Consider the following 26,532-nt stretch of genomic DNA (forward strand, 5'->3'; position numbering starts at 1 on the left):
CTAGTGCTTTCTGAAAAAAGAGAGATTGAGAAACTTTTATCAGGAAACCCTACATTTCAACAGGCCCAAATCCAATTTTAGATACCAGTAAGAAGATGACCACTGACAGCAGTAGGAGTCACATGCAGAGCAGAGCTTGACTGCATCCCTATAAATTCTGCAACGGGAAGAAGATGCAGGATTTGTGCACAAAAATTTAAACACATATCATTATCTACAAAAATTTAAACACATATCCTTAACTACATGAGCTGTGGTCAGTTTCCAGCTTTTAAAGGAACCTTTCTTATTATGGAGGTAGTTTATTGTCCCCTTCCCCAGCTTAATAAATCAGAGCTATAAAGAGAGACAAGATTTGGCCAGAAGTCCAGGCAACACCAGGCACCGTCCCTGAGACAGTGAATTTGTCATTCCTGGATGTATAGTAGTTCAACTTTGGCAAGCAGAATAGTCAGTGTACATTTTTATCTACTCTTATTCCTGTGTGAGAAATACCCACAGGGCTATATTGCAATGAGACATGAGAAGGGACAGTATCCTAAAGCTCTGGCTTTCTATGCACTGCTCTAACCACTGTTGGGGAAGGGGGAAAAAAAAAGAGATTTTTTAAAGAGAAAAATAAACGTGTCGTAAAACCACATAAATCTATTTCAGACTCTGAATCTTCATAACACAAGGGCATCTAAGCTGGAGAGTGTCAGATACAGCCCTCTGCAGAATTCAAAGTTGTCTAGTTTGGGCACCCCATGCACCACTTTTGGGCTATGTTGTGGTAAATCTTGGTTTCATGTAAGACATGGGAAGAGCTGGAGAACTGCATAAAACAGATGGTGAGGTCCCTGACAGTGAGTTCTGGTCACAGGCACAACAGAATTTCACCTTGGGGCCTACATTGTGGGTCCTATACACTGTGCCTTAAATCCACATTTCTCTTTGAACCTAGGCTGAAGTCTGATCTTAAGCATCTGAAGGGCTAGATACAATATCATCTGAAAATTAACAGCAGAAGTAAGATTAAGTCATTTTAAGAAGGAAAAAAAACCCATTATAAATTCATTTATTATGAATAAATAACACATTATTATAATGTTATATAACATTAAAACTCCCATTATGTATGTTCATAAAAACACCCTGTTTCCCACTCTGATCATCTGAAAACTGTGGCCTTTAGTAAAAGAAATATCTAAAATTTGTCTGGATCATGTAACCACCCTTCTGTGCCAGGCCTTCAGAGAGCAGAAACCAGTGTAACTTCTGTAGATCTATATTTTCTTATAGGGGTTAAATATATGACTTGCTGGTTTTACCCCAAAATAACAGATATTTTATATAAATAAATTTACACTTTTGAAAACATAGCAGCCTGTGATTTTGTTTATTTAATCTGAGGCAATTTAACAAACTGACCCAAAGAAAAGTATTTCAAACACCATGACTTGCAAATGTTGGTTGTTGAGGTTTTTTAAAGAAACAGTAAGACAGATGGTGTGTTAGATTAACCTGAGCTAGGAAAACAGAGACATAGCCAAAATTAAAGACAAAGACTAATATCTGTGCAAAGAAACATGCTGAAAACAAACTAAGTTTGACCTCTGGTAATGCTAGCAGCTGGGCTCTACACGAGTGCAACCTCAGACCTGTTCTCTTTAAATTGTTTTTTAAGAGTCCATTTTGTTGGATTCTTCCTGATAAATTAGGTCTTGGGTGAGTTTGCTGCTATTTTCTTTTTTTTCTCTAAGGAAAACCTTCAGACCAATCTACTGAGAAACAAAACGAAAGTTCATCCTGTGGCCTGGTGCTGTATAAATTTTCATAAGAAAGAAATTTATGCTAGGCCCAAAATGCTGGGGTAGTGAATTAGCACATTTCCTGTGGATTCCTGTCTTGCAGTAAAATTTTGTCAGCCAAGTATTTCAAATTATTTTTTTTTCTTTTAATAGTACAACTTTGCATACATTTTGTCTCCCTATTATAGGTTTGTTTTCAATATTGCAGCCTATTTTCAACCACTGGTTGCTGCCTTGGGCTACAGTTCCCTGCCCCTTTTATGTGCCATGTTGTGAAGTGAGATAAGGAATTACTTTGCTCTTTGGTGTTTTAGTTTGAAGGTTTTTTCTACTGAAGTCAGTGTTTATTTCAATGAATTAGTGTGACTGAGGGGTGTGATAAATCACAAGCACAGATGAGCAGACAAATGAAGTCTCTTAAAATGGTCACTTCTGCAGCAAAAAATGTACATGCTACTGCACTCTTGGAGAGTAGATCTTGGTAGATCTTGGAGCAACATACTATAAAAAAGTCAGAGAGAAATAGTTTTGATGAGATTAATTAATAAAAAAAAAAGAGTATCAGGATTTTATCAAACAGTGGAGATTTGGTGAGGATGGAGCTGCAATGCTAAGACAGGAGCACTCAGATGAGATGCTCTCAGATTGTGTCTCCCATCCAAAACCCTATGCAAGACACAGGGACTTGCAAGCATGTTGAAAATAATAATTGAAATCTGATTGGGAAGTCCTGATCTAAGAATGAAGATTTAATTCAAATCTAGACAGAGATCTCATTAAAATCTAGTATAATGTACATATTTAAAAATTTATTCTTTAAAAAACCTCAGCTTTGTGTGTATTGATAACAATACATTGGCTTTACACCATGTTTAAATTAATGTGACAGAGCTCAAACATGATGTAGCATTCATAAATTTTCATACAACTCTCACACCTCATGATTTTCCTTGAGACTGTGCAGCACTTTTAATCTTGAATTACAGGAGTTTATGGGCATGACAATCTAATAAATACTCTATTTCTTTTAAAAAACAATCAAGGCAGTATTGAAGACAGCTCCCATAGTATGGAACATCTGTCAGGCTGGGACCTCCATTCTAGACTATTGTATACGAACTAGAAAAAGGTGGCTTTAATATTTTTACAGCACCTTTCATCTTCTGCCAGAAGACCTTTAAAACTGGTATAAAAGACATGTAAGATTGGATGTTCTTGGCATCAATATTTAGGACTCCTGGATTGTGTTTCTGCAGCTGGACAGCCAGGGACAAATCGCTTCTCTGATCAGGGCTTTTACGACCCCAATAAATTTGATTAATAACACTCCAGTTCTTTGCAAAATGATAAATATACATTGACAAAACATAAAGTCTAATATCTAGGCTATTATTTATTTAATTTCTGCCTCCACGTGCCCTTGGTATAAAAGCACCCTTAAATTCTTCTAAAGAACAGACTTGAAAGGAATTGAAAGGTGCCAGTGGAAGTTTCAAGGAGTCCTGAGAGAGGAAAAGCAGTTTTTTCTTGAGCACAGATTTTTAATGCTGTCTAAATTGCTTCAGTGAGCAAAAAATCTAGGTTAAACCCAATGGTAGAATCTCTAACTCTGCAGCTTTCTCAATCCATATGGGTTACAGTTTCTTTTACACTGAAAGATTTTCTTTAGGAAAATAGTTTATTGTCATTACTCAGAGGCAAGATGATTCATGATCATGTACTCCACTTTCCAGAGGAATTTGCCTTCATGCAGTAACTAGGCAGTTGTTCACTGTCTCTTTTCTAGTCTTGCTTGATACCTTCATTCAAATTTTGATCGATTTACTTCGTCAATCAGTCACAGCTGTATTTTATCTATTTATTTGTTAAAGATTCACTCTCAGCCATATATATAGCTATTCCCTCACAGTGAGCCATCAAGAGATTACAGTCAAAGCCTCTTGCAAGTATGAAAAGGAAAGGAAAGGGAAGGGAAGGGAAGGGAAGGGAAGGAAAGGAAAGGAAAGGAAAGGAAAGGAAAGGAAAGGAAAGGAAAGGAAAGGAAAGGAAAGGAAAGGAAAGGAAAGGAAAGGAAAGGAAAGGAAAGGAAAGGAAAGGAAAGGAAAGGAAAGGAAAGGAAAGGAAAGGAAAGGAAAGGAAAGGAAAGGAAAGGAAAGGAAAGGAAAGGAAAGGAAAGGAAAAGGAAAAGAAAAGAAAAGAAAAGAAAAGAAAAGAAAAGAAAAGAAAAGAAAAGAAAAGAAAAGAAAAGAAAAGAAAAGAAAAGAAAAGAAAAGAAAAGAAAAGAAAATGTTTAATGAAAGAATATGCTAATTTTCATCTGCTTGCTGAAAAAAGAAGAAAGCAGTGTTGATGCTCATCTGAGAGTCACAAGAGTGGTTTGGAGACTGTCCCACTGCAGCAATTTACAGCTTTCACAGGGCCATGGCAGAGCTGCCAGGCAGGATCCTGAGTTATACGACTTTGCAAACCTTAGATGTGACAGCACTGAGACAACACCCCATATTCTGCACTTAGGCAGAGATCCCAAAGTGCTGCTGTGTGTCTGTGTATCTGACTGTGCTCCAGCACACATCAGATTGTCATTGAGAATAAGAAAAATCTGCACTAATTACCATTTTCACAAATTATGTTTAGCCACCTTGTATCCTCACAAGGTAACATGTGGATCCACTTTCAAACTCTCTCAGTGGAGTGATAAAACTTCCTGGTTTTAGATCACATTTGTAGAACTAGAGACACCTATTATTAAAAAATAAAATTTTTAAAAAATATTTTTAGCTCTGTTGTAAGAGTTTGTGGTTTTCTAGAGGAAGGTAAGATCTGCATCATCCTGTTTATGTTTAGCAAATGCATTGTCATGCAATCAACAATTTTACAACTAAATTTAAAAATAGCTCAGTTAAAATACTTTAAATGTCATTGTGCTTTCTATCTAATTTCCTTTTTTTTCAACTTCAAACCTTTTAAAGCATCTGTTATGAACTTGTGGGACCAATTGCCTTTCTTACATGCCTGTAAAGGTTTTCTGACACAGACTGCTTAATCACCTCTTTCACAGTAGTTCTTTAACATTTTTGTATTGTCTGTGGTGAACAGACTGCTATTTCATTTAATTTCCCTATGCCATATAAGTCTCTAAACCAACTATGGAGTGTTATGAACAACCATCCTTTCCTAAGCAAAAAGCTATACCTCACATGTTTCCTATCCTTCCATGAAATTTGGGGACTGGTGCCTAAAATGCATTTACACAATCATGATCTTGGAGAGGCACAAAAGGTACTGCTATTTTTTAAATAACCTTTTCTACAGTCAGAGATCTTTTTTAATGCTGACATTGTACCAGAACAGAAATAAACACATTACAAGGCTTTTAAAATATTGTTCATCTCCTCCTACCTGTAGAAACTTCACTGTTCATCCCTGCTCTGAGAAATGAGCCAGAAATAATTTAATTTAATAGGAACTATCCCTTAAGACTCTCATTCCTAGAAACTCCCACTTCATTCCATTTTTCATATTCAAATCACAGAAATATTTAAAATCCCCACTCTTGTTTTTTTTTTTAATTATGATCCACTGGTCTTTCATATCTTCCCATTCTAAAAGTGTGTCATACATAATTCTGAGAATCATATTGTTTTCATTCTTTTCAGGAGATGCATTGGCTCATCACAGCTTATTTCAATAGTTACAGTACACTATGACAGCATAAATGAAATCAGCAGATGTGGCTGGACTTTTAACTCTCCATTTCTCCTCTGAGAACCACATTCTGAAAGCTGGTTAATTTTTCAAGATTCCTGAAATATCTTATTTGATTTAGAGTATGTGTATCCATGTGAATATATGAAAAATCAGTTAGCATAAATGTAACCTGCTAATCTGATACATTTTTGCCCCTGCTGGGTTTTTTATTTCACTGTGGCTGTTATTTCAACTACTTGTTTAAACACATTGAAGATGTGGATAAATACAGAGAAAATATTGTAAAAGCCTGTTTCTACACTTATGCAGGTCAAATGGAACTGAAACTCATTAGTGACCCTGATTCCACCATAAAAATCATGACAACTTTGTAAAATATACATTTACCTTATGTTATGACATTCATGTCTAGAAAGGGGGATTTGATCAGTTAATATGAAAACTACCAGGGTAGTTCCATTAATCAGATTTTGTTTCTTTTATGGATATGAATGTAAACTGTTGAGAAAGTGTGAGTTTGGGAAATGTGTTTATTATGTTATCCTTTTAACCTCATGAACTGTTTGGTGTATTTAATGTAGAATTGCATCAATCACTCTTTCCAGACAAGACTCTGTATAGATAATTTGCATTCCTGAGAAATCACATGAATAAAGTAAGAGGTAATAATCAATAAGCGAACCAAGAAAATCTACAAAAAAGGATTTTTTGCTGTTTTTTATTTTCCCCTGGGATGGTGAATCACTGCTGTCCTAAGTAGGGTCAGGTATTGCCCAGGGGAATGAGCAGTGGCTCAAGAGCACTGTGGAAGTGGGATGGGAGCTAGAGGGGAATTGCAGCTGCAGGGAGGGCAGTGCTGAGCTGGATGGGGCAGCCCCAAGAGCAGGAGTGAACCATGAACCTCCCATCATCCCAGTCATGAACCTTGCCAGCAGGTAGGACATTAAATTTTCAAACCACCCCAAGCAAGAATGAGTTTTAACCACCTCTTATTCTTCCAGTTATGGTCTTTAACTTAGAGCAAAATCTTCTGCCAAGCAGGGAAGCACATACTGCATTAAACTTACCTTAGAAGAGGTAGTGAATGTATTTTACAAGAGTCAGAGTAGGTGAGATGGGGTTTGGCAGAATTTGACAGCTCAGTTCTATCCCTTACTTCACCCACGTTCTTTGAGAAGGGACAAAGCATGCAGTCAGAGGGAAAGGACTGAACAGAGAGCTGTCTTGATATATTCTGTGATACAGGAGAGGTCACATCTGGCCCTTGCACATCTAAGCTGGAATGGTCTTACCTATGGCTTTTACACAGAAAAAAAATTAAAAAATTTGCATGTAATCTCAAAGCATTTTGATTCTTCTATAAATTATTTAACAGAAGACTTTTTTGAACCTTGAGTTACTTCAATGCAAGCAATCCAGCAGTGAGCACAGTGTATGCACAGTCACAAGTTTATCTGGCTGTGGTTTCCCAAAGCAAAGACAAGCTGCCAGGTCACTGGTGCCACCACCAATCCCCCCTGGGTTGGCCCCTGCATAAGTGGTGGCTCAGTGGAAACCAAAACAACATCCAGACATTTCTTACTTCCCAGTCAGAGGCCACAAGGGTCACCCCCACAGAACCAGGATGACTACTGAATTCACCATCAATTGTTTTGGTGTCACAATGTCCTGATGGCTGCCACCTGTTCAGGATTTGGTGGCTTTTTCCAGTCTGTGAAAAGACATGACCTGTTGTAATCCTGCTGAGTGACTCCTCATCCTCACTGAAATCACAGGTGACGTGGTTGCACTATTATTCCACATTCAGTAATTTACTTTTGTTTATAAGTTAACCTCATTATGTAGGAATGTAAGTTATTTTAGGATAAATTGAGACTAAGAGACTGCTCTAAGTCTGTTTCTCTTTAGAGTTAGCACATGATGAACTACAGTGAACAAGATCAGGATCTTCATCTTTCACCTGGCAGATGCTCTTTATGCTGTGTGAAAAGTGATTCATTAAACAGGTCACAAAGGGCAAACTCAGAGTAATTTAACTTATAATCTTTGTTCTGTAGTTTATTATACACAAAGTAGGAACAGGCAAAATTGTTTTATTTTACCACCTTACTCATACACCACACTTTGGCAAATGAGATGCTTATCTCAGTATAGAGAGCATTTTTTGTCTGTTTAGTCAAGCCAGAAAGGAGATTGATGAAGACATGAAAAGGGAAAAAGAAATCAAAGTCAAAAGGGGAAGTGTGAAGTAGGTCAGAATTTTAATGAATGAGTGTATATACAGTGCATATAATGCATAAAAATTGTGCATATCCTATTCCTTCCGGTAAAGGATTACAGGCACTTCATTTAGGAAATCTCTTAAATCAGCCAATATTTACAATGTCTCTGAGCCAGATAAGACTGTCAGAATTGACATCCAGGTCTGAAGCAAAGTCCAGAGCCTTTTACCAGATGATCATCAGTAACTTGTTTCTCAGGCAAAAATCCCATGAAGTGAGACAAACACAGGGTAATTTTTCCTAATGGAGACCCTGCCTATTTTCAGCACCACAGGAAATCCTGAGCTAGACATTTCATCCAGGCATGGTACACACACATACCTATACAGCTCCATCCCAGGATGGAGCTATGCCAGATAAATTTATCAGAGCTCATTTTTAAACTCATTTGCACTTGTGTCAGAATCCTACAGCAATGCATCCTATGAGTTAAAGGCATGCATTGTGAAAATGTACTTCTTTCAAATCTTTTACATTATAATTTTGAGGAGTAATAACTTCTCTTTATAACTACTGCCCAATACAGATTTTTACTTTAAAAACCCCTGTAATCTCTACAGTCCACTCTGTAGGTAGAATTTCATCTCTGAATTCCAATGCTTTTAAAAGCCCTTCATGGCTTATGCAAATCTCTGGTTTGGAAATCTTTTTTTTGTGTAATGAATTTGCACTAATTGAATGCCTGACTCATTAGCTTAATTAAATGGAAACATCTGCCATGAATCACAATATTTGTTTGCAGGAGTGAGAAAAAATAGGTGTGTGGAGAAGTTCCCCTGTGTATATACAAATTTTATTCAGCAACTTGATTAAGACTGATGGTTATGTAACTGGTATGAGTGATAAGGAAACATCATCCATCAACCTAACCAGATCAATATATATTTATTTATATCTTAGTCCAAAAAAACTGTGAGATAACTTGAGAATGCCCTAAGCACAGAGTCCTTTTTTTCTGTATTAACTGCTTATGATTCTTATTCATGCAAGGCCAAGATGCTGTATTTTACCAGATGCTCAATTAAGCCCCAAAGAACCACTAGATGGCATTTGTTAGCTGCAAATGAACTAAATCCTACTAGCTCTGAAGGAGGACTGCACGGAAATTATTTATCTACGAATAACAGTCATGTGGATGGTTTTAGGTGAACAATACTGTCATTTAGAAAGGGGAAAAAATTAGAATAAGGGCTAAAATTAATTCCAGAACATCAGAGACACAAAAGAGAAAAGTCTTGTGGAAGTGATAAGCATAGTCCAAAAGCAAAATTCTTGGCAAGGAAAAAAATACATTTTAGACTGACTATCAGATGAGCAAGAAAGCTTCCCAGTGGTTCTCACAGGTAAGAGTTTCCTGTTGCAGGAGTTGCATTCTTGCTTGTCCAAACAGGTTCAAAGCCCTGCCCTCATCTCCTGCAGCCTTCATTTCACCAGGATCCTGAGCCACTCTCTGGGATCTTGGTCTCCCCCAGCAGAGCAACATCTCTGCATCTGCAACCCAGAGCTCCCCCCCTGAGCAATGTGAGCCCCACAGCCGCTGACCATTGCAGCCATGCCCATCTCTGGACACCTGCCCTGCTCCTCTGGAGCTCGCTGACTGCTGCCCTGGCTGGGCTTTGCCATGTCCCTGTCCCCACAGCTTTTCCCGCTTATTTCAGGCTCTGTCCAACCCCAGCTTCCCCTGGCCGACCTTACCCTGCCCCACATGCAGGATGATATCCCAGCATGGCACTACTCAGCCGAGTTGTTCTCTGCAAGCAGGGGGCTTGAAACAAAATCACAGAAAAGGTTACAAAATACATGCTTTTCCTATTAAAAAAACTCCAGAAGAAAACATCTGAGGCTATTCATAACAAACCTCAGTAGGAACCTGAAAAAAACTTGCTTGAAAACCTCCCTCTGGGGTTTGTAGAAGTGAGGGATTGCCCCTTTTCCTGCTTTTTCAACCCAGTGCCTCCCCAGCCTGCAGTCCAGACTGCTGGGGTGCGGTACAGGGCAGCAGTCTGACACGGACACATGACGTAAGGCACTGCAGGGCATTTCCAAGTCTCTGCTTTGTTTTGTTTGCAGCCAAAGGGTTTTCAGCTGTCAGGTGTTCTCTTTTTCCAACAAAAATAAAAGATTAAATTGTCTGCAGAAAGCAGGCACCTTCCAAAAAATGTCCTTCTAAAGAAAACCCAATATCCTGTTGGAAAACAGCTTCAGTGGAAAACAACCAACAAGGACTTTGTGTGGTTTTGTCCCAAGGCCAGCTGCTTCTCTTAAAACTTAACCCACTTTTAGAGAGACACTTGCTGCTTCATTGTAAGAGAAGGGAAAAGAGAGGTCATGTTCCAATGGTCTCTGAGACTGTCTAATGTGAGCATCTAATAATGGATCAAGCATCTTTCTGTTTAATTAAGGAGACTGAGGCACAGTTGTGCTTACCAGACAGTTTGCATTGCTGCTGCTCTGCTCTGAGCGTTTTGTGTGGAATTTTGCAGAACCAAAATGGTATTTTGGAGGTGCACAGCTTGTGGTGATTGGGATGGGGCTGTGGCTGATCCCCATCCCCAATGGGCACAATGAGCTGTGAGCAGCAGGTGAGCAGCACTGACAGCAATGAGCCAGGGAGAGCCCAGGGGCACTGACCAACCACCAAGGGGAGCAGAGGGCACACAGGGGCAGGGCATCAACATGGGGGAGGATAAAAGGCTGGGCTAAAGAACAAGAAGGGCAGATTATTGAAGCTCTCTGAAGTGGTGTGGTGTTGCTCTGTATGGGTTGAAGCTTTTTGATGTCATATGGTGATACTCTGTGCATTGTGGCTGTCTGGACTGTGGTGTATGCTGCAATAGTATTTGTGCATCAACAGCTTATAATGCTAACTCCAATATATTAGTTAAGCTGGAAATAACATCCAGAGCCTGTTGCAAATCATTCCTGTGTGTTAAAATTATATCAGCATTATCATCTGTAAAAAGGAGCTTCTATTTGATTCATATTGATAATTTATTTTTAAGCTGAAATGGTCAAGAGCAGAATATCTTTGGTTCTGTATTATGCATGTTGTGTATTCTTTGATAATCAACATGTTTATATGTATTTAAATAATTTTACTGTCATAGAAATAACTACATACCTGTTATTAAACTAAAAAAAAAAAAACAATAATATAACAACTGAGCTACTCATAGATTTGGAAATGGGATATTAATTTCAGTTACCAATTATTGTGCTGTTATTGTATTTTATTTAGCTATTTGGAAATGAAGTGAACAAAAGCTGTAATTTCAAAGTCAATCCTGCTGATGTTTTCAAATGGATTTTGTGTAATTCTTCCTGAAAATACAAAGTTTGCCAAACCAAAGTTCATGATGGGTTAAAATTCCCCATAAACAGTTGCTGAAATTTAACCTTAACTCAGTCTCAATCATGAGACTATATATATCGATAAAAATAAAATAGAAGAAAAATATCTTTGCCCTGTATTTGCAAGTAGAAAAAAAGAAAAAGGCAGGGAGAGGGAAGAGGCAATTGATCCAAACACTGGGTCAAAATGCAAATAATTTTTATGGACTTTGTTAATTTCTCAGACAGTATTGTTTAGCCAGTTCTTAGGAGGATCAATGAAGTTGCTTAAGGGTTAAAATATTTTGAAGAGACCTGCTATGACTAAAGGCACAGATTTGGTCCAGTGGCTCTGCTATTTTTACATCTGTGCTATGAATTTTCAAGTGTCTGAAATTTAATACTCTTGTCACCTTCACAGAAGGAACCAAAAACTATTCACCAATCACATCGAAGGTTCCCAGAGTCCAGCAGGTCCCTCCTGCAGCCTCTTGAGAGAAAGGAAAAAACCAAACCCAAACCAAATTCATTCCTGGTTCACTGGTGGCATCTGGTGGCCATCCTGCAAACCAGCAGCGTGTGCCATACGGAATTTGCACGCCGGGTTTAGGGCAGGTGATGGGAGCCTTGCTCTCCTGCGTGGCTTCTCCACGGGGCAGAATTCCTCCTCTCCCCGGTTACCAGGTCACTTCTTGGTTTTCCTGCCTCTTTTTGCTGTTCCCTCCTATTCTTCGCTCCAAGGAGTTGAGGCAGGTAATTGTCACTTCCCCTTTGTGGCCTCACCTCGAGTCCTGTGGGCACCTTTGGGCACCACAATGTAAAGAAGATGTAAAGCTCATAGCAAGTGTCCAAAGGAGGGGCACAGAGATGGTGAAGAGCCTTGAAGGGAAGCCCTGTGAGGAGTGGCTGAGGGCACTTGGTTTGCTCAGCCTGGAGAAGAGGAGACTGAGAGGAAACTTCATCTTGGTTTGCAACTTCCTCGTGAGTGGAAGAGGAGGGGCAGGTGCTGATCTTTTCTCTCTGGTGACCAGTGACAGGACCTGAGGAAATGGCCTGAAGCTGTCAGAGGGTCTGGGTTTGGTACTTGGAGGAGATTCTTCTCCCTGTTGGTGTTTGGGCACTGGAAGAGGCTCTCCAGGGAACGGGTCACAGCACCACACAAGCCTGACAAAATTCAAGTGCACGTCTCAAGAAGTGTCTGGACAGTGCTCTCAGGCACACAGGTTCTTGTGTCCTGTGGTTCTTGGGACTGTCCTGTGCAGGGACAGAAGTGGACTCAGTGATTCCTGTGGGTCTGTTCCAACTCAGTACATTTTGGCACCATGCTGATACCCACCTCTCTCCTTCCCTCTGGTAAACCCAGATCTTGAATGGATTGTAGAGCAAGGTGGTGGTTCCTGGGGGAAGCTCACTGAGGTCCCTGCACTCCCATCACGGAGGTGAGGCTGCTCTGGGGTAAGTGAGCACAGCCCAGAGTTGAGAAACCCTTCTGTTGGTTCTGAGCTGCATCCAGGGCCGATGCCAGAACACTTAAACCATTGGACTGGGGCTCTGAAGAGAACAGTTGAGATTTGGGCTCCAAGAGAGGCAGGAGGCATTTTAAATATGGTCTAGATTTAATTCCTGACATCTGCACTATTTATTCTTCTTTCCCATAACTGCTCCTACTGCCTGACTACTCTTTGTTGACTCCTGGGAATGAGTAAGTTCAGAACATGATTAAGACATAATAAGGATGGCTGAAAGCTAGCACATGCCTGTGACATCTGCTCTGACTGGAGGAGGTGGAGACACCAAGGGCAAAAGTTAAGTTGCTCCTTCACTCCATTCTTGGGAGAGCCAAGAATAAATAATAGTTCATTTTCATTCATGGGAATGCAAAATACAAGGAAATGTAGAGCAAGCCAGAGCCTAGCGAGGCCAGCTATGCTCATAAACTATATGTGTGGAATGTTTCCATAGGAAAAGATTGTTCCATGTACTGTTAGCAATCTCCAATGGTTCACTTAAAGATTAGCTTAAACTAAACAGATCATATCTTGAGTTTCTGAATTTAGTGACTATCTGGCAAAGTCAGCAAAAAAAAATTAATCAACTTTATAAAAAGTTGATGTAATAATGTTGTACTTTACCTACAGTGTATTCATGATACTTACTGAAGACTGTAAGAAAAACAAATAACTCACAATGAATTACTTCACAGTTATTTCTAATTTGGAGGGATGTTTTCCCACAAACACAAGTAACTCCCATAGTGGACACTCCCCGCTCTTTTCCGCACACAAATTGCATTTGTGGACAATAAAGAACCAGGCTTTTACAACCATATGAGATTTCTATCCTATTCTTCAGGGAGCACCAGTACCATTAATATGTAAATCCTCTTCCTGTACTCTGTCAAGTTATTAACTAAAATTTTAAGTATCCAAATGCATCCTAAACAAGTTTTAACATATTTTGAACATTTACGGTTACAAGGCTTCATTAAAAAAAAAGGTATGAAATAGTTTTATCACACATATTCCTATTAGACAAGTCTGTGAAGCCCTAGAAATTCTGAAGTTTGTTTTTGTTCTAAATAAAGAAGACAAAGTCTTAGGATTTTTCATAAAATGTGATATTTCAAAATATTTCATTTTATAAGTGAAATAATGATGTCTTAAGGAATCATTTTATTGTATTTAGAATATTTAGAAAAATCCAAAAAGGACATTTTTTTGACAGTTATGAGTTCTTCCAGTGCTTCTTCAAAAGATTAGAAGACACAATTAGTATTTGCTGCTAACAAAAAGTTAGAAGATACAAAACTTATTTGACAAATTTTTAGCAATTTTTACTATTGAGCACACCTGTTTTGGACACTCCTTCTCCAGTATTAAATACGTAATTTAAAAAAAATGCCACTTGCTAATATAAAACTATAGTAGAATCATGGAATCATAGAATGGTTGGGGTCTCAAAAGTTTGTCTCCTCATAAGTTCCAATCCCCTGCCACAAGCAGGGACATTTTCCACCTGGCCAGGTTGCTCAGAGCTCTATCCATCCTGTCCTTGAACATTTCCAGGGATGGGGCATCTTCAGCTCCTCTGGGCTACCTGTTCCAGTGCCTGACCAGTCTCTGATTAAAGAATTTCTAACATCTAATCTAAATCTCTCATCTTTTATTCTAAAACCATCCCCCCTTGTCCTATTTAAATTGGCCTGTGTTAGAAGTTGCTCAGTGATGCAAATTTGAAACATTTGAAAGCAAATGAGAAGCAGCCTTTTCTTTTGTCTGTCTTTCTCTCTGTACCCCCTCACTGCACCACATCAGATACAAGAGTCCTGTCTAACTCCCTTCAGACCCCTTCACTGAGGAGCTCCAGAGCCCTTTTGGTCTCAGTGCTCCAGCAGCAAACCCGAACACCTCCAGCCTTGCACCATTCCTGCAGAGAGGGGCTGTGCTGCTCTTTCATACTCTGAGCTGAGGCACAGCTGATCTGACACCCCCAAGCAGGGCCAGCACTGGGGCCTCCCAAGCTCCCACCCCAGCACTGACGTACAGAGCCCTGGAATGAATCAGTCTCCTGCTGCTACTGGAGCAATCCAGGCTGAGGTGCCTGCTCTGCCAGAGCAGGGGGAATGCTGACACTGATCACGCACATGTGCTGCTGGATCACGTTTGGAGTTAATATGGCCCTGGAATTTTGGCACCATCATGTGCATTTTTAGTCACTTTAGCCTTTCCTTATGAAGGAAGACCATGATGCATACCTGGTACTGTCAGAACCCAGGAAATTCCTCTGGCTGCCCTGGAGGACTCGAGCCCCTGCCCGGGGGGCTCAGAGACCTTGGCACAGAGCCCAAGACCCCTGTGCCTTTGATTTAGCCCTTGGAAAAAACAATTACCAACCTGATATGAAGAATTACAAGCCACAAAAGTTAAAGTAGAATGATACTGAATTTATCACAGAGTGCAAAATACATTTTTGGGGTTTTTAGAATGGGGGTTCAGGGGGCAAGATGGAGAAATCTGGGCGTGTCCAGCCTTTCTCCTTCTTCTTGGCCTCCATCTTCTGTGTGATGTTGGCACTTTTAGATTGGTTTAGAGTAGAAGCTCACTGTCTAACATAGGTGATAGGTGTTGGAAAGTAATTGTAAATATTGTACATGTAGTTTTTAGTATAAAAAGATAACACCACCCAGGGGCAGGCAGAGTGCCTTGGACTGTCCTGCTGAGAGGACCTTGGCAGGCCAAGAGAAAGAATTTTATAGGTAAGAAACAATAAACAACCTTGAGACTGAGAACTGAAGAGTTCTGACTCCTTCTTCGACTGCCAAGGTAAGAAAAGAGACTTTCTAACTCATCTCAGAGTCACTCTGACCAGCAAAGATTCCGAGATGGTACCAGTGTTTATACTTGATGATGTCAGAATTCCTTACAAAATGAAACTTTTTTTAAAATTTATTTTTACTTCAGGATCTTTTCTAATGCACTTCTACTTATTCCCTCTCTTTGTGTCATGACTTGAATAATTTTCCATTTTTGCTGGTCTTAGTCATTAAATTTGTTTCTCTCAAACTGCTTTTGCCTTTATTTCTGAACCAGGAAAAACTGAGCTTTAACATAATTTTCAAAGAACAATGCAAAAACATGTGCACGTTCCTATTTTATTGACACCTAGAAAGCATAACCAAGTCCATAATATGCTTATTGTGCCAACCATTAAAAGTGTTCATTACCATAAAATTGATACAAATTTTAACACATGAATAATTTTAGTGAAGGTAATGTGGTTATCTGTCGATGAAAAGATAAATGAGATTTTTTTTTTACTCTTTCAGAAGTAGAATCTTTATGTTTACATTTCTGCAATCTAATTTCTCCTAACTAACCCCTAATTGTAAAATTTGAAATACATTGTAAAGAAAAATCAAGAATAATGTTATTTTGGGTGAAAAAAAAACAACAGGATATACAGGTTTATCAAAACCAGGACTCTGTTACTTTAATAATGCAAGAAAGCACAGATGAGTAGTCCAGTAAACTGATATTCAAACCAGCAGTGTTTTTTAGCTAGTAATGTGAAAAATACATGGTAATGCCAAAAAACCCCAAACCAATAGGGTTTTCTTCTAAAAATTGGCATATCAATCTTAACAATGAAGAATGAAGGAATGTTTGCCTAAGCATGTTCTAGAAGCAACCATCTTACCTTAGTTAGTGCAGCAGTTCCCATGATGTGATCATGAAAATCCCTTGATGTTTTTGCAAGTCTTGGTTTGCTAAGCCAAGCATCCTGGACAAATGCCACTACATCTGGGGCTATAATGAGAATGCTTTTTCTGCTGGTGCTCAAGTGATTCCCAGAATGAATTTTCATTTGTTTGTTCATGATCATTGCATGTTCAGTTAATCCAAACATGAAGCAGTAGAGCTTCAGCTCTAGAGTCAGTGTTTTAGAAATCACCTCAAAGACATAATGATGAAAACTCACTAAATTTTTGTTCTAGAGGATGTATTCTCCTTTAGAGTTTCAGGATAAAACCTCTTCTGCTGAACAGACAGAAAGCCACATGGTTAATAACTGTAATTGAAATATATATTCATATAATATTCATTCTAAAATAACTAAATAAATTGCAGTGAAATGAACAAGTACACAGGACACTGAAGCATTTGAGAACAGGAAAAGGAAAAAAAAAACAAACCTGGCTGGATTTATTTTCCTTATTAAGTTGCTTGGCTCAGCCAATGGAAATACTGCACCTGCTTAAAATCTGAATTTTACTTGAATTAAATAAGCAATCTTCCACTTATTCTAAATTTTCATGTAGTTTATATACCAGTCCCTATAGCATTTGGAATTATGCTCACATAAATATTATTCTGAAAATAATTTTTTTAGTCCTATGACAAGCAATATGTTTTTTAAAGTACGAACCTGTCCCCCATACTTTCAAAGGAAAAGATTGAAATTTCAATTAATAAACTCCACATATTTTTATAATCTAGATAATTTTTCAGGCATTTAACCTTCTTCATAGAATTTTTATTATCATTGCAATATTCTGTACTGCCTTGAGAAAGTCTCCCAGCAGGAGTCAAGGTAGGATGCTGACTTTCTCTTTGGTTTGTGAATCAATGCAAAAAGCACAGGCAAAAAAAAAAAATTCATGAAATATCAGGTGAAAGAGAATAGCTGTCCATATTTAGTATTTTCTCATACACCAAAGAGAGAAAAAAAATTTAGTAACTATCCCACAAATAGCACTGTTACTTTTCTTTTTTTCATTGTTTTCTTTGGACTTTGAAAATATAAAACATGCAAATTAAAAAGTGTAGAGTAACAAAAATTCTTTTATCTCTTCCTTCGTAGCTGCCCCATTTTGCCAGTTTGAACAGGAAACGAGGAAATACTAAAAGGAGAAATATGGCCACATAATGTTTCATTTTTATTTCTTTTTTGAAAGTCTACACATGTATCTGTCTTTCTAAAATGTTGTTTTTCCTTAAGGTAACCTAACAAGTCTAATTTTATCAGACATCTTAGAGTGTGGTAATAGGTTCCCACAGTAGTTTCAAAAGGAAGAGTTTCCTTTCCAAGTTCAGTGTGCAGATATTTCAATACCACTCCTATTATTATAATCCAGGATACATATTCTTACAGCAAATATCTCAAAAAAAATCAGTGAACTGCAATTATAAGAGTAATGAAATTTAGAACTGCCAGGGCATGCAATATTTACTAATGAAAATCATAGTTAAAAGAATGGTCAAATTCTGGATCAAAGATTTTTAGCCTTTTGAATGAATGCTGTTCCTTAGCAAAAATTTCTAAAAAGTGTCCTGTAAAATGTTCCATACATAGAATATTAAATATGGGAAGCATCAATACCAGGGCTACAGTGCTCCATATGCCTTTATTCTAATAGAAAGCAGAACTTTTGATTTCAGAAGATGATGTGGTTTCAGTTGCAGCCACTACTTTGGTTCATTTAATCCAAAAAGTTTTTTACTTTTTGGCTTGCTTCACTAAAATCTGGTCCCTCAGCTCTCCGGACTGACCTTCACAAACAGCCTTATCTCTGTAACAGGCCAACCCACAAGCTTGGATGCATTTACTGGAAATCTGTGCAGCTTTGGATGTGACATGAACTTTGCTTTCTAGGCTGATGCTAATGGCAATATAAAAAGAGCTGAATTCTGAATTTCAGCTGGTGAAATGAGAGTCCTTTACAGCAATGTTGACTTAAACTCTAAAGGTTTCATGCTGTGCAAGCAAACTGTTAATGAGCCTTAAAATGTGAAGAGTTATATAATTTGAGGTGCAGGTTAAAGAGAGGAAAGAAAAAAATCCCTCCTGGAGGAGAGATTTCTTAAACATCCATGGTTAAATCTTAAATATTCTGGGTTTCAGAAATATTTTCCCTGTTCAGAAAAATCTCACATGGGCTTCAAAATGTATAAGTATAGAGTCTGCAAGTGCTGATGATAACACGAATCTGCTTAATCTTAAATAGTTAAAAGCTCTATTTTCATCTCTTTCCAGAAGATGGTAGCATACTCTTAAAGACTTCTGCAGAACTTAAACAGTCTGCTAGAGTGGGAATGCTAAAACTAAAACTGAACAGAAAGTAATTAAGAAGAAAATAGTTCAAAAAGTTGCACATATAAAGTTTCACTTGCAGAGAGTCACTTTGGTCTGTGCTTTCATGATCAAATTTGGACCTTCTATTTGCTAGCATCAAAATATTATTGAATAAACAGGCTACAGAAATACTGCAGGAAAGGAAGCAGAATATGTTTTTGATTCTGAAGATTATTTTGCTGTATCTGAGAAAAGAACACATTTAAATAAATGTGCAATACATGGTCATACAGAAAGCAAGCACAAGAGGACCACAGGTTTCAGAACCTATTGCAGTAATGTTAATGCTCTTCTGAAAAGGATTTGTAGGAGCAGGGAATAGGTAAACAACTGCTATTTCAAATAAATATGCAAACAAGTAAAGTTTAAAATCAATTTACATTGTTATGTCAAATATGTATTATAAGTATAGAAATACGTCTTTGACCAAATACTGTCAGTGCCCACAGATGGAAAGATTTGTTTCATTTACTAAATTTAACTTCTAAAGAATTCCCATTATATTTACCGTAACTGACTGTAAATTGTAGACTGTTCCTTGCCCTTATTCACAGAGAGGCTTTCAGACTTGTGAAATCAAACCAAATCAAGCCAATCCAAACTGAACCAAGAACAAACAAAACTGAACCAAGAACAAACAAACCAAACACATACACACAGCCCCTAAATAGTTTCTGACAGTAATTTCAAGTATCACTCTTTGAGTATCTCTATGTTTGATTTAATTATCCATTGTCTGAATCAAATAAGTGATATTTAATTAAATTCTACCAACTAAAAAAAGATCCAGTCCAACAAAGGATTTGAGAATTTTTCTTGTTTTGGCACATTTAACCTATGGTTAACCACTCAAAGTTACACTGTGTAGGCCATAAATCAAGGAGTTCTGTTTTGTATTTTTAACTTTATGGAGGGTTTTAACTCTATGGAGGGTTTCATACCTTTCTTGCTCATAACAAGAGCCAAATGCTGTTCAGTATTTCTTTCTTTGAAGGCATGCAGGCACTTTAATTAAGTAATGGTCACATTAAGTATCTCTTTCTGAAAAAAACTTGCATCTTTCAATTAAGGGATTTCTTCAACCACTGAAATAATTTTCCCCTATTTTCTTAATTTGTGTTCAAGCCTTTAAAAACTTTGAACATGAAAATATGGATACTGTGTTCCTAGAAAGTATACAGGAAGAAAATACTTCTCTCTTCACTCCTATTTGTTGTTTCCCTTTTAATAAAGTCCAGAAAAGGACAGATTTTATGAAACAGTCATCTGTGCTGCAGAGATTTTATACTTTCTTCTGTGATACCCCCTGGAAGAGATCAGGTTACAATGATGACTAACCTCAGACACCTTCAATCTTTCCAGGTGTGTAGCTTATTATTTAGAGCTGACAAAGCATTTTGTGGGATGGATGTTGCCAGGAGAGCTGCATCTCTAGGTACAGCTATTCCATCTTCTGCCTCCCACCACTGTGCCAACTTTATGTCATCTGGGAGCTGTATTAATTACCTATCATTTCAGATAATTCATGGGAGTGCTGAATTCTTGGTCAAACTGTCTGTCATGGTGAAAGCTCCTTAGGAGCTCCTGCTTCTGTAGGTGGCAGCACATTGACAGCTTCTCTCTGGGCTCTGACAAATCCTTCTGAAACCGTTCCGCGCGCTCTCCTGTGATCGTTCTGCAAATGTTTTGACAGCATTGCCATAAATCCACACTAAGGAGTGGCAAGGGTTATTGCCTTGATAAATTGTAATGCCCAAGATGAAGTGAGAACCCTTCAGTCCTGGAAAACTGTCCATAAAATACTGGTCTGCAAATCTTTGGATATTATCTCAGTTTCCCATACTAACAAGCCTTAGATCTAGAGTAAAAAAATTACAACTAAGCTTTTGCAAAAATAAATTAGTCTTCCAGTCAGGCTAGTCAAATTTTACCAATTATGCTGCTAAACTTTCAACATTTTTCTCCGTTTGACACAGATTTAAACAATTTTTATATTAAAATACTTAAATTTTTTGTTTGGATTTGCTTTGGATGTATTGTAATTCCCTTCCCACTTACCATGAGTAGTTTCATTGAACCCACACAAAATCCTTGCCACAAAATACAGGCTAAAGGGGATCTTTCTTCTTTAGAAAAACCACAAAAATGAGCTATCCATCTCACTAAACAAAGCTTCTTCATTGCAACAAACTGCAAAAGCAGTGATGTTTGTTTAGAGTGACCCTGTGCGTCATGGTTTGATGGTCTGCATTTTTCCAGATGTGACTTAAGTTTTACATTCTTTCTAATGTAAATTCCTCCAACTAAATGCCTCTGGATGTAGCAAAATATATGTGCAAATTAACCCCAGCCACTAATAGATCTTCCACAGCCCTGGTGGTGTCAATGAATGGTTTAATCCTGTGTTTTTAAAATGTTAACTCCCTGCAAATGTGGTTTATCTGGAAAGCACCACATTTGTCTAATAAGTGTGTCATCTTACTTTCCAAATACAGGACAGAAATATTTACAGAAGATAAGTGCAACGCTGAAGATCACTGTCATCTCTATTCAGCAATAAACCATTACTGTTGCTAAACTTTAAAAATCATCGTTTTCCTTTGTCATACATGTATTCTTCTTTCTCTTTCTACTTCTCTTATTTCCTCCTATTTACTTTATTTTTAACTTTCTCTTATACTCAATATTCTTTCTTTCTTTTCTTCTTTTCTTCTCATTCTTTTTCTTTCTCTTCCATTTTTTCTTTCATTTCTTTCCTTCCTCTCTCACTCTCGTCTCACTCTTTCTTCCTGCTCTCTCTCTTTATTTTTCAGTTTATATAAATGAGACTACTCTATTTCCTTTCAGAGCTTTTACACATTCTCCTTCCATTTATAGCCACTATATTTACTCTTCCATAAATCAAATTAATTTGTTTTCTCTTTTTTTCTTTTTATTTTTTCTAACAATGGATTTTCAACCATGTGAGAAAGCCTTCTTCACTTTCTATAAAATAATTTTCTTTTCAGTCTATCCTGTCTTTCTTTGTTTTCAGAATAAAGGATTCATTGATTATACATTATCAGAGAGCGTTCTTTACACTGACTATAACAAGATAATGATACCAAGTCTCTTGTCAGGCATAGCCTTACAAAGTTTAATAACTTCATCTTATATAATGAGGCCTAACATATTGTTTTCTTATGCTGGGTCCATTACCTTTAGTATTATAACATTAATATTGACTCTTTTGTCAACTCATTTGAAATACTCTAGTGGTTTTTTGGTGGTTTTTTTTCTCTGTAGCAGACTCTCTCTGCTGATCTTCTCAGAGTCTGTTAATTAGGACCAACTCCTCTACACACATTGGGGAAGGTGTTCATCAGATTTCACCCTTTAATATTTCTTTTGTTTTTTTTGGTGGTCCACTGCATATGAATTGTTGGTTTTGAGTTTCTGATTTTACAATCTTTCTTTTTCTTTTTCTTCATTCTCTCCATCATGTGTATGCTACCTTCTCAGTCTCTGATTCTCTCAGACCCACTGCTGACAATCATTTCAGGAAGGTTTCTGCCTATTTTATTTTTCTGCTCCAAGAATTGTTTGTTCCCTGATGTTTCTACCTGGGGAACACAAACCTTGTGCATGCTGCAACATCAATACCATGGAATTAGGATCCCAGCTCCGTGCTGCTGGGCTGAGCAGACACCTCTGACAAGCAGAGCAGCAGGTACAAGACAAAGGCTGGAGCAATGAAGTAGCCATAGAAAAGTTCAAAGAGGGTTTTAGTAACATTTTGTCAGAAATAAAAACTCAAATAATGAGTTAGAGGGAAATGAAAGACTGAATGAGCAATATCTTTAAACACTGGGGATATCTGTAACTGTAAGGATATGCGTGAGAGACATTTATTTCAATATTGTGTCACTGAACAATGAAATTAAAGGATTTAGACAGTTACCATCTGTTGTGTCTGGTCTGCAAGTGTCCTGACACTCTGAGTTCCTTATGGCAGTGGCTTCTTAATTTAATTTACTGGCTTAGTGTGTTAATTACTTATCTGGCTATCTCACCTCAGGTTGTATTATTTTTAGAATTTGAACAGGTCATAAAAAAATGAAAGTCATTTTTGGAGTAGTGTGTCTCAAGGAAATAACCAGAAATAGATACCATATAGAAAGAATAAACTTGGTTATTTTGTAAGGGATTGGGCCTGATCCAGTTCCATTGAGCTATTGTGAGTCTCTCTGTATCACTTCATTTTTCTCACTGGATGGTTGTAAAGTCATTTCAGTGTTTCTTGTGAAAAGTACTTCACTGTACAAGTTAAAGTACAATTTACTTGAAAGAAATAAATACAAACCTGTGATTCATGTATCCACATGAATCATTATTGCACACTGGTGTGCTTATGGTTCCTGAACTCTTCACCAAGTGTTTTCCAAACTTTTTAGGTGCATACATGTCTCCTAGTTCAGGGCTGCCTTGGGCAGAGCTCTTAAGGGACAAGCTCCAGCTAAGAAATACCATTAAAGTTACTAGAGTGACCAGGTACAAGAGTCAGAGAGAAAAAAAGTATAGAATTTTCTAATTTTTTTCCTAATTTACTAAGATATCTATGCTCCTTCAAAATCTCTGCATTAACCTTTCTACTCCATCCTGGAGTTAATATAGCTTGAAGACATATTAGTTAATTATTAGCTTGTAGTTATATTACCTTGAAGATGTGGTGAATCCCAAACACCAGAGTACCCAGGCAGTTCATTAATCTTCTTGTTTATTAGATTATTTGAAAAAAAAAAGGCAAGTGGAGCAAATGGTGTCAGGTTATTCAAGCTAGAAAAAACCCCAACAAATAAGCTTTAATTCTTTCAAAAAACAGGTATGGAAACTCAGGTCTGGAGGTGTACTTGAAATACCTGCATTAGCTGTGACAAGACACAGGATAAAATATGACCCTGCATTAGCATTTGCTGTCCTATGGGTTGGTTGGTCCCTGTAAGATGCACACATTTGAATCAAGCAGGTTCTACTGGCAAAGTCACAGCTCCAGTACCACTGTTTGTATTAGTGAAGTTACCAAAAAATACAAGAAAGATGCAGGTGATCCATCTATAAAGCTAAAAAAAGAAAAGTGCCACAAAAGCAATAAAAATCCAGGATGTACAAGAGCCAGGTAAAATAACTACAGCTGACTACCTCTATTTATGCACAGGCACAGACACAGCAGGCAGATACACTCTTGTGGGATAAGCAATCTGTTCAGAGTGTTTCATTAAAATGCTTTATTGCCTGCAAAGGAATCTATCATTATCTCTTGATTCTTGAGTAGAAAGGCAGCTGATGAGAAGATCCAAAAGCAATTTCAAATCTACTTATAATAGGATAATAGTATTCTATGACATGGTGGTGTAAGTAATAGCAAGAAGGTGAGTGTGATGCCAAGCAGAACATGGAGAGAAATACATAAAAGTAGAACATAGCCATCCATACAGAAATTTGGCAAGGATACTGATGTCAAGTTTCAAATTATTGCAAAAATGGGTATATCATCATTAAAGTAAAAACTGTTCCTGGTTTCTATCTTATCAAAGGAAGAAAACTCTCTAAGATAACATATCCTTCCTCTTACTGGCTTAGTTTCAAGTTATAGAAATGAAAGTTTTAAATTGTCTTTCAGTACAGTTATAGCAATTCAGATAGCTTGCTCCAGATTGTTCTCACCTAATTTTAGGCAACACACTTAGCATCTAAATTAGGAATATGGTTGTCACAGACTTTCTACATATTATGTGTTGTAGAATAAACATTCACATAGAAAAATTTCAGATGACAGAAATATAATACTGTATTATTTTGAAAGTTTTCTTCCCCCTAAGTATCACTCTTAGGTCTGTAATTCAGCAAAGCAGATATATCCTTTCAAAACAACTTTATTTTTATTTTACAAAATCACAGTCAAAATATTACGAGGTCGCAGTCAGACCCTGACCTTATGTCAGCAAACTGCTCTCTTGATCTTAAATTCAAATTAAGCTATTGTACTTTCTGATTTCTTTGCAAATGTTTAACAGAATGAACTTTCTCTCAAAAGAAAAAAGTTTCTAATAATAAAAGTTTCTGAATAACTCTCATTCATCCACTGACCTGTATGGGAAAAGTCTGATGCCACTTTGAAGGGAAATCAAGCACTGATTGTGTCACTCAGTGCAGCCACAGGCACGATGCTCATGGCAGAATGGTAGATTTTGGAATCAAATACTCAGCTACAGTTATTCTTGCTGGGTAGCTCTGCTCTCAGCTCACTCAAAAATCACTTCAATCAGTGGCTGTAAGTGTAATAATATCATGATTTGATCAAAATGCATCCTGATGGAAAGCCTAAGCAATTGCCAAAGAGTGTGAACCAATTATTTGTGTTGTCTGGAAATAATGAGGTTGCAGAGTAAGGACCGAAAAAAATCCAGAAGAATAGATGCCAAGGTTTCTTTTATTTTTATTTTTATTGTGATGTTCTCTTAGTTTCTAAGCTGGTGGGATTTACTGCACACAAAGTATCCTAATATTTCATTTCTTGTTTTTAGAGTATTAGAGACTTACCTTATCAATAAAAAATACCTGTCACTATTATTTCTCACAATAAAATAAGTGAAGTGAATAGGTAAATATTTATCCAAACTCTTCAAAGGAAGAAAAGGGCACTGAGTTGTGTAATATATGTTATTTTATACGCCAGACTACTAAGAGAAGCTTCAAAGTCACATCCTAAACAACAAAAAATAATTACTGTTGCAAGTACCTTCACTTCTCCAACAGACAGTAAATCCCTTGCACAAACACATATCTATATAACTCAAAAAATTGCATGAACACATGACAAATCATTCTCAATCTACTATCCTTTGACATGAAAAATTAATAATATCTGTTATTACTATTTGTATCTAGAATGGCATTTCTGCAGCAACCTACAACTGAGGTTTAATCAGCACTGACAAATTTACACATGCAACTATTGATTACAAATCCAGATTACTTCAAAACAATAAAGTCAATATGCATCTGTCTGAAGTTGGACTTCTGACATCAGAGACTGGTGAGTAGTGTTCATTAGTAAATATTGATGGACCGGGGGATACTTAAAATTTTTTGCATACTAACATAGTAACACTTTGCTGGTGGCATCCTCTGATGTATTGTTTCTCTTTTTCTCATGTGTTATAATCTGCTAATGGCAAACATCTGTAATTTATCAAACATTATTTATTACCCTAGAATATTTCATTTCATTCTGTTGTACTCAGAAACTTGTTTATGGGAAAAGAGGAAACATGCCCTGTATACAAAGCAGATAATTTATTGGTAGCATAATTGAAATCTCAAGAGTCTAATCAAGAATCACTGTGAGCTCAGATAAAATCATTATAGCATGAGAAAATTAAAATTAAGACTATTATTATTATTATTATTATTATTATTATTATTATTATTATTATTATTATTATATAGACACTTTTTTGTTTCCATCCCTTTTCTTGGGGGTGAACTCACCTACCCTTTCTCCTCTGAATCCCAGGTTGGTGGCTGAATCTGGTGCTGGAGTGATGGCATGATGAGTTGCCCAGAGTTCCAGAGTTTTCACTGGCAGGAAGATGATGTGTGTGCCAATCATTTATTCTTTGTCACCCTGTGATTCACTTGGGCAGTTTACTACACTCTTCCCATTCTGCATTGCTCTGTAACTCCATGTTACATCTGAATTTTTGGAATATGGTGAATTTAGCAGATGTTGCATCATTCTTTTATTCTCT

This window comes from Agelaius phoeniceus, chromosome 5 (genome assembly GCF_051311805.1).
Source record: "Agelaius phoeniceus isolate bAgePho1 chromosome 5, bAgePho1.hap1, whole genome shotgun sequence".
NCBI classification, from domain to species: Eukaryota; Metazoa; Chordata; class Aves; order Passeriformes; family Icteridae; genus Agelaius; species Agelaius phoeniceus.